The 12,051-nt window shown below is 38.8% G+C and overlaps 1 protein-coding gene across 6 annotated transcripts in view; it reads left to right on the top strand.

Annotated features, from left to right (window-relative positions):
* Positions 1–12,051, top strand: part of TMEM232 (transmembrane protein 232) — a 243,920-nt gene continuing 231,869 nt past the window's right edge. For 2 of the 6 annotated variants that reach the window (XR_002341851.1, XM_021084613.1), the window contains exon 1: positions 3,521–4,239. The gene's annotated coding sequence lies outside the window, so the exon portion shown is untranslated. The other 4 variants (XM_021084612.1, XM_021084614.1, XM_005661576.3 and 1 more) reach the window with 3 other exon arrangements.

The raw sequence follows: 12,051 nt of genomic DNA, 5'->3' as shown, positions 1-12,051 counted from the left end.
CGCTGGTCAGGAGAGTCTTAAAAGAGCAACCTTCCAACTCTGAGAGCGCCTCCCACAGCGTCCTTAGCAACCAGTGCCGGCCCCCAGCGACTTGGAGCGCTGTGGTGAGTGACTGCCCTGTCCGGCTTCTGACGACTTGAGAGCTAAGGTTATTGCCACGTTTACCATCCCGGGGCGACCGGGAGACCACAAATGGGTGCACCGAGTCTTCTTTCTTACGGTTCTGTAGCTCTTGCTGTTGGAAGACGCCTTTACTACTCACTTGCGCCCCCAGCCCAGGCGCGACATGCAGGCCTCCCTTAAGAATCTAGGCGGTCTCCTTGCAAACACTCCAGCGGAGGCTTGAGTGAGAAGGTGGGGGATCAGCCACCAGTTTCATTTATTTGATAGGGAAATAACTCTTTGCCAGGGAGACTAAAGGAGGTGGAGAAACTTTCCCACTGCTATCAGTGGGGGAATTCTTTTAATCTTCTTTAGACCCAGACGTTCTCTGGTAACCCTTAATTCAGAATCCCACTTGCTCATTGAATAGTTTTCAAGTCCTTTTTTTTTTTTTTTTTTTTTTTTTGGTATTTTTCTAGAGTCGCACCCGTAGCATATGGAGGTTCCCAGGCTAGGGGTCTAATCGGAGCTGTAGCGACCGGCCTACGCCAGAGCCACAGCAAAGCTGAATCTGAGCCGCATCTTCTACCTACAACACAGCTCACAGCAACGGGGGATCCTTAACCCACCGAGCAGGCCAGGGGGGAACGCGAAACCTCATGGTTCTTAGTAGGATTCATTCACCACTGAGCCACGACGGGGAACTCCTCAAGTCCTTCTATATTTGATGAAATTGCACCCTCCCCCCCCCCCCACCTGCCCGCCCCATTTCCCCAGCCCTCCTCAGATTTTTTTGGACTTCAAATAAGTCCAAACATTTGGAGAGGTGGACAGTGGGGGTGGGAGTGGGTGGAGGATCTTTGAAGATGTGAAATAAATGGATTTTTAGAAAGGTAATTAATCTTGAGAAAAGGGCACAAGTTGTTGATTGGAAAAATGTCTAGGAAGAGGTGAAGTGGTGGGATCCCTTCTTTACCTTATCTCGTCAATATATCTAAATGGATCTAGCTTCTTGGTTGTTTTTGGTCAATTAAACTACTCTTTCCTTAAGGTTAGATTCAAAATCTTGTTTTCACCAGTTTGTTACCTATCCAAAGGCTTACTATAATTTTAATATTGCCTAGTTCTCAGAAATTGTTTTTTAAAGCATACCTTTCCAACTTTGTTTGAACTTAAAAAAATACACTAGGGATTAATGTTAAAACTTAAAAACAATTTCTGGGTCCTTGACAGATAGGTGTAAAACATCTTATTCATATTTAATTTGATTTTTTTTTTTTGTTTTTGCTTTTTAGGGCATATGGAAATTCCTCGGCTAGGGGTTGAATCTGAGCTGCAGCTGCTGGCCTATGCCACAGAAGCAGCCAAGCCACATATGAGTGTGTCTGCGAACTACTCTGCGGTTTTGTGGCAATGACAGATGCTTAATCCACTGAGCAAGGCCAGGGATTGAACCTGCATCCTCATGGATGCGAGTCAGATTCGTTTCTGCTGAGCCATGACGGGAACTCCTGAGCTAAACTGAATTTTCTAAATGACAACCATTTAAAATGAACAATGTGTGTACTATTTGGCAGTGCTGAAAATGATCAAAAATGTTTAGAAACATTCATTTCTAGTTTATATGTAAGTATGTGTGTGTATGTATCTGTGTGTATTGTTTTCCTGTTGTGTGTTGAATGTTGCAAATATAAAGCACCGGCATACAATAGAAATTTAATAAAAGAAATCACGGACAATTACATCCATTTTTGCAGTCCTTTCACAAACCATTCATCACATGAGTAGTTTGCATCAAAGCCAAATGGCTTCCTTTGGTGGGTGTTAACCTAAATAAAGAGGTAGGAGTTCCTGTCCTGGCTCAGAATTAGCATCGATGAGGACTCAGGTTCGAACCCCAGCCTCGCTCATGGGTTAAGGATCTGGCCTTGCTGTGAGCTGTGGTGTAGGCTGGCAGTGGCAGCTCCAATTTGACCTCTAGCCTGGGAACCTCCATAAGCTGTGCGTGTGGCCCTAAAAAAAAAAAAAGACCAAAAAAAAAAAAAAAAGAGGTAAACTCAGGCAAACTGGAATTAACGGACTGAGTTTATTCTTTGTGAATATTAGAGGAATTGCAATTCGGGAAACACAAAGAATAGCAAGCTACAGGTGAGTCCATTGAGAGTTTGGGGTGGGCTATATTTGTGCAGAAGGAGTCCGAAGAGCAGGAGGTCCAGCCAGAGTCGCATCAGTAAGTTCGTTGGTTTGAGGATGGGGAAAGATTCTTGGTGGATATTCATTGATCAGGATATAAGTTCTGGTTTTCTGTAAGTCAGACATTTATGAGAAATCAGTCTCTCAGTTTTTAATTTTTATTTTCCTGAGAGCATATGTGAGATTCTCTAGTGCCATTTTAGATCAAAATCCTTTGAGTAAAAGAGAGTTAAGATATTTAACCAAGTCAGAATAAGACTATCATTTAAGTATCAACTCATTGTCATTTTCTTGAATAAATAATAAATAAGTGATTGATGATGAGGATGAGAAATGAATGGACGTAATTCATGTTTAAACCTTTTTTTTTTTTGCTGCACCCATGGCATGTGTAAGCTCCCAGGTCAGGGAATTCCCACCACAGCAGCAACCTGAGCTGCTGCATTGACAACAGAATCCTTAACCCACTTAGCCACAAGGGAACTCCCACGTTTAAATTTTATTTATTTATTTTTTTGTCTTTTTGCTATTTCTTTGGGCCTCTCCCGCGGCATATGGAGGTTCCCAGGCTAGGGGTCGAATCAGAGCTGTATCCTCCAGCCTACGCCAGAGCCACAGCAACGCGGGATCCGAGCCTCGTCTGCAACTTACAGCACAGCTCACGGCAACGCCGGATCGTTAACCCACTGAGCAAGGGCAGGGACCGAACCGCAACCTCATGGTTCCTAGTCGGATTCGTTAACCACTGCACCACGACGGGAACTCCCACGTTTAAATTTTAATGATACTTTTCAATTCATTTTCCTCACTGTTCAAACCTTTCTAAATCATAAGTGGGGAGTTCCCTCATGGCGTAGGGTTAAGGATTCAGTATTGTCACTGCTATGGCTGGGGTTGGATCTCTGGCCTGGGAACTTGGTGGACTGCCAAAAAAAAAAAAAAAAAAAAAAAAAAGTGAATATTTGAAACACTTCAGTTTTCAGTATTTTGAATATTGCTCTTTCATGTGAATTATGAATTATATTTATTATTTCTGGAAAAAAGTCAGTTTATTTATTTATTGCTACAAAGTTAAAAGACATGAAGTAGTTTTGAATCACAGTTGACTTTCTTTAAATTGCACCCTCCAATTGCAGCCTCTCTTCTGCTTGGCTGGTTGGATATTAAGTCTTTGTTTTTATTAGGCCCGCTTCTGCCCTGGGATTATACAAAGGTCCTGGATGCTTATGTATCACAAAGCACTGGAGGGGCACCAACAAAGCACTAGAGGGACATTGGGCCAAATGTCACATCCATATGGTCCCCTCTGTTTTGACACAACTCTTCTGGACTACAACTAGGCCAGGAGAAGACTTTTATGTCTCTGCTTTGTTATGGGGTCCAATCTTTGAATATTCAGTGCCCGGACCTTTCTTCTGTGGCACTGTAACCTTCTGGGGGTGTTGCTACGACAGAGGAGATGGCCCTGAATGACCTCTCTTGCCTCTATTACAGTCTCAGGAAAACTCTCTCCTGTGACCAACCCTCTCAGATCAAGTGGACCCCAATTAGGACCTTCCTTGCCTGGTGTCGCTAACGCCAACTGAAGGAGACCAGGTTCGGCAAAGTAGAGTAGAAACTTTATTGGTTAATCAAGGGATGGGGAAAGGAAAGATCGTGCTCTAAAGATTCCTTCTGAGGGGGTAAGGGGAAGGACCTGGGAAACTTTAAAAGAGGTGAGAGGTGGTAGCCAGCGGCATTCTGGGAAAGGGGTGGTGAATTTTGCAAACAGCCGGAGCATGCGCAGGCCTTTGGGCGCCTTTGCACTTGGCACTGTGGGGCCTAGCAGGGCAAGTGCCGTGTGGGCAGAGATCGTAGCCTAGTAATTAGGCAGAGGCAGCTTTTGATTGCTTTTGAGTCTCATCTGCCCAGGTGACCGTCGTGGTCAGACTGGAACCCATTCAGGTTAGTAGATTGTCGCTATCTTGGGCGTTTCTAGTTTGGGCTCATTCTGCAGTTTTGCTTATGTGGTCATCTGCTTTAGTTTCTTTTAAGTAAGCACAGCTGTGGGCAAAGACGAAGGAATTGTGTGGAAAAAAGGAAAGTTTGTGTTGGTCTCTGTCTGGTTACATCACCATGCTTGGAGTTTTTTTCAACTCCCCACAGGGCACCCAGTGTCATGTCTTAAATGACCTTAATTTTTTTATTTTTATGTTTTTTAAGTCAAGAAAAAGCCATTGACTTTAGGCACTTTCACCGTTTTGTCTAGGAGAAATTCAGGCAAGAAAGAAACAAAAAATATTATACATCTCCTGAGAATAGAGAAGTACAAATAGACTGGAAGAAAAGTTATTAAAAAAAAATGTAAAGAGGATTCCTGTTGTGGCTCAGTGGAAACAAATCTGACTAGCATCCATGAGGATTCAGGTTGGATCCTTGGCCTCGCTCAGTGGGTTACAGATCTGGTGTTGCAGTGAGCTGTGGTGTAGGTCACAGATGCTGCTTGGATCTCACATTTTTGTGGCTGTGGTGTAGGCTAGCTGCTATAGGTCTGAATTGACCCCTAGCCTGGGAACCTCCATATGCCATGGGTTTGGCCCTAAAAAGACAAAAAACCCAAAAAACAAACCATAGAGATTTCACACTTGAGGCAATGACACTCCATTGTCCATACTTCTCTTTTACAAATGAAACATCTTGTCTTTTAACTATTTGCATAAGGACCTGGTTTTATGTTTCCTTTATTTTCCCTTCAAGATGAAACTGAGTATTGCCCTGTGGTTCCCTCTTGGGTACAAAAACCTCTTTGTGTCCCTAATTTCTTGTTTGTAGGAAAAAACTCTTTCAGCCTCCTAGACCCTCCCTGAGTTCCAGAAGGCAGGTTCAAACTGTTACTAATTAGGGGAGTTCGGAGACGCTTGTTTGCTAAGTTGTCTAGCTTTGGACTTTTTAACATCAGAGAGAAATACACTTTCATCTTGTATGAGCTGCTGTCATTTTTACTTCTGTTAGTTGTCTCTAAACCTAATTCTAATACAATATATTCTCTTATAATCTTATTTTTATTGAGGTAAAATTTGCATATAGTGAAATGCACAGATGTTCACCATACAATTCAGTGAGTATTCTGGGTATTAATTACTGGTAGCAATCACTAAAACTTAGTGGCTTAAATAATTTTTTATCAACGCTCATGGTTCTGGAGTTGACTGTATGCAGCTGGGTAATTCTTATGTGGGCTCTTGCATGTGATTTCAGTTAGGTATCAGCTGAGGCTCTAGTTTTCCTAAGCCTTGAGTTTGTCTCCAAAATGGCTCAATTACATGCCTGGCAGCTGCTGCTTGCTGTCCCAGGGAAGCCTGGCTGGGTACTTACGGAGAGCTATCAACGAGAGAACTCCCACACAGCTTTCCAGGTGATTCTGGCCTCTTGGTAGGGTGGCTGGACTCTGGGAGAACATTCTAGGAGGAAACTGCAAGGCTTTTTGTTGATGGTCTAGCTTTATATGTCCCAGGGTATTACTTCTGCCGTACTCTGTCAAGCAAGTCACTAAATTAAGCCCAAATTCACTGGGAGAGTGAATTACCTTCCATCTCTTGTGGATAGTGACAAGGCCATATCATAAAACAGTATACAGTATGGGAGATATTGTTCTACTGTTTTGAACAAATGCAATCTGCTAAAATGAGTTTTGAAACATATATATATAAATCCATGGTATCATCATATATAACATTTCCATTTAATCTACAGTCCAGCTCCACATCCCATCCTCCTGTAGATCATCACACTGTAATAGTTTTGCCTTTTCTTAAACTCAATGTATATTGAAACATGTATGTGTTAGGCTTCTTTAATTCAGTGTAATATTTTTCTCTCAATGTATTATTTTTGTTGCATGTAGCAGTAATTTGTTTTTTATTACTGAGAAGAATCCTATTATATAAACATACTCCAATTGGTTTATCCTTTTTCTTACTGATGGATGTTTGAGTTGTTTCCAGTCTGGGACTATTGTGATGAATACCATTCCTATAAACATTCTGGTACACATCTTTTTTGTAACATTGTTTCATTTCTTTTGGAATGAAATTTCTGGGTCAAGGGATAGGTGTATGATTAACTTTCTAAGGTCAAATAGATTTCTAAAGTGGCTGTAGCTATTTTCACTCCTATCAGCAAGGTATGAGAGTACCATTGCTCCATACCTTACAAAACTTGGTATTGTCAGTTTTTTTTAAAAAGTTAGCCATTCTACTTAGAGTGAAATAGAATTTAGTTGTGGGTCTAATTTGACTTTCCTTGAATATAAATGATTTTGAGCATATTCTGATTTTCGCTGCCAGATTTTGTTTTGTATGTCATTCATTTCTGGGGTTTTTATTTTCAGTTTTTTTTTTTTTTTTCTTTTTAGGGCTGCACCCACAGCATATGGAGGTTCCCAGGCTAGGGGTCGAATCAAAACAATAGCTGCCTGCCACAGCCACAGCCACAGAGGATCCAAGCTGCGTCTGCGACCTACACCACATAGCTCACATCAACGCCCGATTCTTAACCTACTGAGCAAGGCAGGGGTCAAACCCACAACCTCATGGTTCCTAGTTGGATTCGTTTCCCCTGTGCCACAATGGGAACTCCTAGGATTGGGTTTTTCATTTCCCAACATAAGGATGGTTAGTTTATCTTTTATTACAATTTTTTAACTGTGTTTTGAAGTCAGAAATATAATCTCATGTAGATTATACCTACTCTTTGTAATTTAAGATTTGCTTTAGGATAGAGTTTTTAGAAACTGTACTTGTGTGCTTAGCAAAAATGCATATATTCTCCAATGGTTGAATATAGAATTCTCTTTGTGTCCATCATATTAATTACACTGTTTAAATCTTCTATACTTTTGCTGATTTTCTTTTTGTTGCCTACTTGATTAGAGTTAAGAAAGTATAGCTCACACTGCTTTTTCTTTTTATTAAAGTATAGTTTATTTACAATGTTTCTTCACTTGCTGTGTGCAGCAAAATGACCCAGTCATACATAAAGGCACATTTTTTTTTTTTCTTACTATCTTCCGTCATGTTCTAACCCAAGAGATTGGACAGTAGGACCCCATTGCTTATCCATTCCAAATGTAACAGTTTGCATCTACTAACCCCAAACTCCCTGTGAGCTAAGGTACAGGGGGAAATGAAAAGCTGTTAAGAATTTCTGTGTATATGGGTAGAGAAAGAGGTGGTTTGTCACTATACCTCTGAGAAAATAAATTAGTAAAAGGTCATGTGATAAGACAAAATTCCCCCTGTAACTTAGCTCAGGGGGTTTTCCCTTATGATTTCCTGGATTTCAAGTTTCTTCCTTAGTCCTACAAACTTGCTTTTAAAGACAGAATCCAAAGTCTGTGCTAATTAGTCATTTTTTCTGAAACGGAAACCCATATCATTAGTATTTCTACATTAATTGTTTATTCCTAAATCTTTTAAAACTGAATAGAACCTATATTTTGTATGAGATTTTTCATAGATATTTTTCAAATAAATACACTGTCCTTCTTTTCCCATTTTTACACCTTTTTTCCTTATATTTTTGTTGGCTAGGAGTATCTGTAAAATGCAGAGGAGTGGCAATACTATGGATATCCTTGTATTGTTCTTGGCTTTTCAGATAAAGCTTCTACACTTTGTTACCATGTTTCCTTTAGTTTTTCCCAGGTACCTCTAATTAAATTGGGTAAAACTTCAAATCCTAGTATGTAGAGTTTTTCTTTTTATAATCATGAGTGGAAACTGAATTTAATTGAATTATTCTTTGGCATATATAAAAGTATTTTATAGTTTTTTGCCTTAAATCCAACAATGTTATGGTCTGTAATAATAGCTTTTATAATATTAAATTATCTTTGCTCTTCTGAGACTAACCTTTCTCACTATAAAAAAATTACTTTTTATTGGTATTGCTGGATTTGGTTTCCTTATGTTTTAAATAGAATTTTTGCAGCATGTTATTAGATGAGATTTCCCTATAAATTTATTTTCCCATACTGATCCAGATCCTGTAACCTTGGATGATCTAAAAATGTACCTTTTTGTATAAGATCTGGTAAGATTGTTGAAACTCTTAAAAGCCATAAAAATAGTAACATAATGAAAGATCTTAGGTATTCTGGATAGAAAGAATGAGAATAGGAATAAAAGAAAATGACTAAATAATTGTATTAAAAGTAGTAGTTTAAGTGTTGTGGTTATTCTTTTTGTTTTAAAATATTAAATATTGTGTCTCTTTTTGGTTTATTAACATTTAGGGACATCTGATATATGTCATATACTGTTTCCATCCGTGTGATATATATGGTGGTCTTGTGATTTTTAGTTAAATGCTGAGGAAAAAATGATATCTATGTAATTGTGAATCAGTACTTTAAAATATTTTGTTATAAAAACTTTGGTCACGTGGAAAAGTTGGGAGACTTTTCACCCAGATTTAGCAATTATCAATTCTATTCATACATTGTGATGTATTAATTATATAATATCTTGATGTCTAAAGTGTTTATTAATGCATTTAGATGATTAGTTAGGAAAGTATTACTCAAAGAACAACTAGTAAGTAATGAGTTGTACTCTCCACTTGGGTAATAAAGACTCACTAACAGGAGGTACCTTTATATTTCTATTTTTATTTGTATTTATAGAGAGGAAGCCAAGGCATCTGAAATCAAGTAATTTGCACAGACATAATCTGTGCTGGAAACAGAATTTAAAGTAAGCTGTTGATTCTTAGCTATTACAACATACAGGAGTCTGATAAGGAGAATTCACAGAGGCAGACAAGCCAGGAGAGGAGTGTCATGATAAATTCAACAGGCATTTGTTTCTAGGGGAGCAATGGTAGACAGAGTCAGTAACTATAGTGGGATTAATTAGATCGGTACTGAAAAACTCCTAGTGGAATCATCCACCTGGAGACCATTGACAGCCTTGGCAAGATTATCCTAGCATTGGGATTCCAGATATTGTGTTTTGTGCACTGGAATAAATTTAAGGGAAAAAGCATGTCTGATATGAGTGTAAGATGAAATCAAGCTGTTTATTTTACCACTTCAGATAATAATGCAAGGTAAATCTTCCAAATCTCTTTAAATCACTGAAAATTATCTCTAGAAGGTGGTAGAGAAAGAGTTACTATATGCTTTACTACATGAGTTACTGCAGACCATATACACCAAGAAATTAGAGCAAGTGAAGAAGCAGGGGTTCTTAGGAATAGTTATATCCAAAATAATGTTTTTTTTTTTTTTTTTTTTAGAATTTGAGGAAAGACTTAATTTAAAAGCAGAGAAATCCAGTCTTTAAGATCAAATTTTATTCATGAAAGATTTTGTTTCCATTTCAATTCTCAAATTCAGTCAATACTCTGCAGAGAATAAAAGGATGTATAAATTGTAAAGATCTATTTAACTTAGAGAAAAGCTCATTTTTACATTTATATCACCTTTTGCTAATTCAGGAAGGATGATGGCTATTTTTTAAAATTAAATTTAATTTTAAAATTTTTATTATTTATTAATGTATTTTTTTAACTGCTATTTCTTGACAGTGATGGAAATGTGAAATTTAACAAGTCCTTTTTGGCTCAGTGTGTTAAGGACCTGACCTAGTTTCCATGAGGATGCAGGTTCCATCCCTGCCCTTGCTCAGTGGGTTAAGGATCTGGAATTGTTGCAAGCTGTGGCATAGGTCCCAGATGTGGCTTGGATCCAGCATTGCTATTCCTGAAATGTAGGCTGGCAGCTGTAGCTCATATTTGACCCCTAGCCTGGGAACCTTCCTATGCCACAGGTACGGCCCTGAAAAGACCAAAAAAAAAAAAAAAAGTCCCCATTTTAATTTTCTGTTCCTGTTTTAAGGTGGTCTAGATGTTACTGGCTCTGGTCTTTGGACTCTTCAATCAGTAGAAATTGATAAGAGGCCAGATGAAGAATTTAGGCAGCATAAGGGAGCAAAAACAAAAAAACAGCTGCCCTTGCTCCCTCCAGAGGCAGGTTTCTTAAAGGGGCTGAGGGTTGAAGTGGATCAGTGGGTGAAGCCATAGGTGTGGCTTTGATGGTTTGCCGACCTCCTTGGTGGTGCTCTGTGCCAGGGTCATGTGCATTAACCTGCTTTGCCCCCAGCATCTCAGAAATGGCAGTTGATTTATGGCCACTTTGTATTAAATGTTCATAATTACCCAACTGGGAAGCATGCAGTTATTTTCAGTCCATTTACTTTCTTTGTATTCTTTTGCTGAAGGAAACATTTGTCTGGGAAAAAACACTCCTAGGTCTCAGGTCCCAGGTCCCAGCCTGTATCATAGGGTAACTAAAGAGCATAAGTGATGCCCCTGTTTGTCTTTTTCTGTACAATTCACAAGTCAACATTACTACATGTAACTGTCCTGAGGAGGCATGCATAATGGTACAAATGATTTCCCCTGTAGATTTTAATAAACGGTTCAAAAATTTATCAAATAGTGTATTAGAAGCTGAATGTTTTAGCTCAACTAGTGATTAATATGTGTGACTAGTTATGTTAATACAGTGCAAAAAAGGCCCTGTTGCATGTAAAACAATAGTAGTGATAATTTCTTGTTGATAACTTTAGCTTTTGGACTGTACTGAGAATTTAATGAAGAATATTATGAAAAGACTAAAAATTTTGTGGTAGCTAATAACATTTTAAAATTCTCTTTTTTTGAGGGTTTTTAGGGGGAGAAGAGAAGTCATTGTAACTTTTTCTGTTTACCCCACTGAGGGTTTAATTCTTGCATCTCAGTGGGATACATTTTTGAAGACATTCATCTTTTCTTTTTGGAAACTTGAGATTATTTTGTTTACTGTTTCTTTTACACTTAGCCAAAAGCAATCCTAACTAATAAAAAACATTAGGGAGTCATACTATCTCTCTTATATATCATGATACTGTTCAAACAGTGGTTCACAAACTAGTGTTGGTTAAACACTGTCACTCCCAAGGTTAAATACTCCCAAGATAAGCTAGAAATTCAGAGTCAGTATGTCTTTTTCAGCAATTTGACGTTTTCTCCCCATCCCATTCTGGGGAAGTCTCATCAATAGGATGTTGTGCAACTTGCATGTTGAGCAGATGGTGCAAATCCTTGCCATTTTTACCCACAGATGTTGAGGCATCTTTGGCTAGTAGGTTCTGCGATCAAGGGAAAATTTCTAAAATAATTAGTCTTCTAATTTTTTGCAATTTCAAAACATGTGACTAATCATAGTCTTGTGAAATAGATCAAGAAACAGCAAAAAGCTCAAGGTCAGTATGCCTAACACATGCTCAAAATAAATCAATATAAGGCCGACTACCCAGTTCAATATAGATTATCCATTAGAAGCAGATTTTGTTATAACCAGGAGCAGTAGATAATGGTGGTTTGTGTTTATAATCCATTTTGCTGGATATTTTCCCATTGCCCTCCAGACCCACCTTCAGTCCTTCTCCACTTTGCCCTGCACCTTCTGGCTTCTAGTTTGGTTTAGCTAATGGGAAGCAAAGGTAGATAGATGATTGGAATGGTGAGCAGGAGGGTTTCTTCTTAGCAGGCAGCTTCAGATTGGTTGTGTTTCTCCACCAAAGGCCAAAGATTTTTTACTAAGCACCACTCCCCTGAGCTTTTCTTTCTGGGTCCCACTTCCCCTCAGTCCTCAGAGTAGTAATGGTTCAGCCTCTTCTTGCCAGCCCCTGAGAATGGCACCACTTAGTTTTCTTTTAAAATGTATTTTAT

This window comes from Sus scrofa, chromosome 2 (assembly GCF_000003025.6).
Source record: "Sus scrofa isolate TJ Tabasco breed Duroc chromosome 2, Sscrofa11.1, whole genome shotgun sequence".
NCBI lineage: Eukaryota > Metazoa > Chordata > Mammalia > Artiodactyla > Suidae > Sus > Sus scrofa.
Note: the sequence above shows the minus strand (reverse complement) of the source record. Positions and strands in the feature narration are given on the sequence as shown.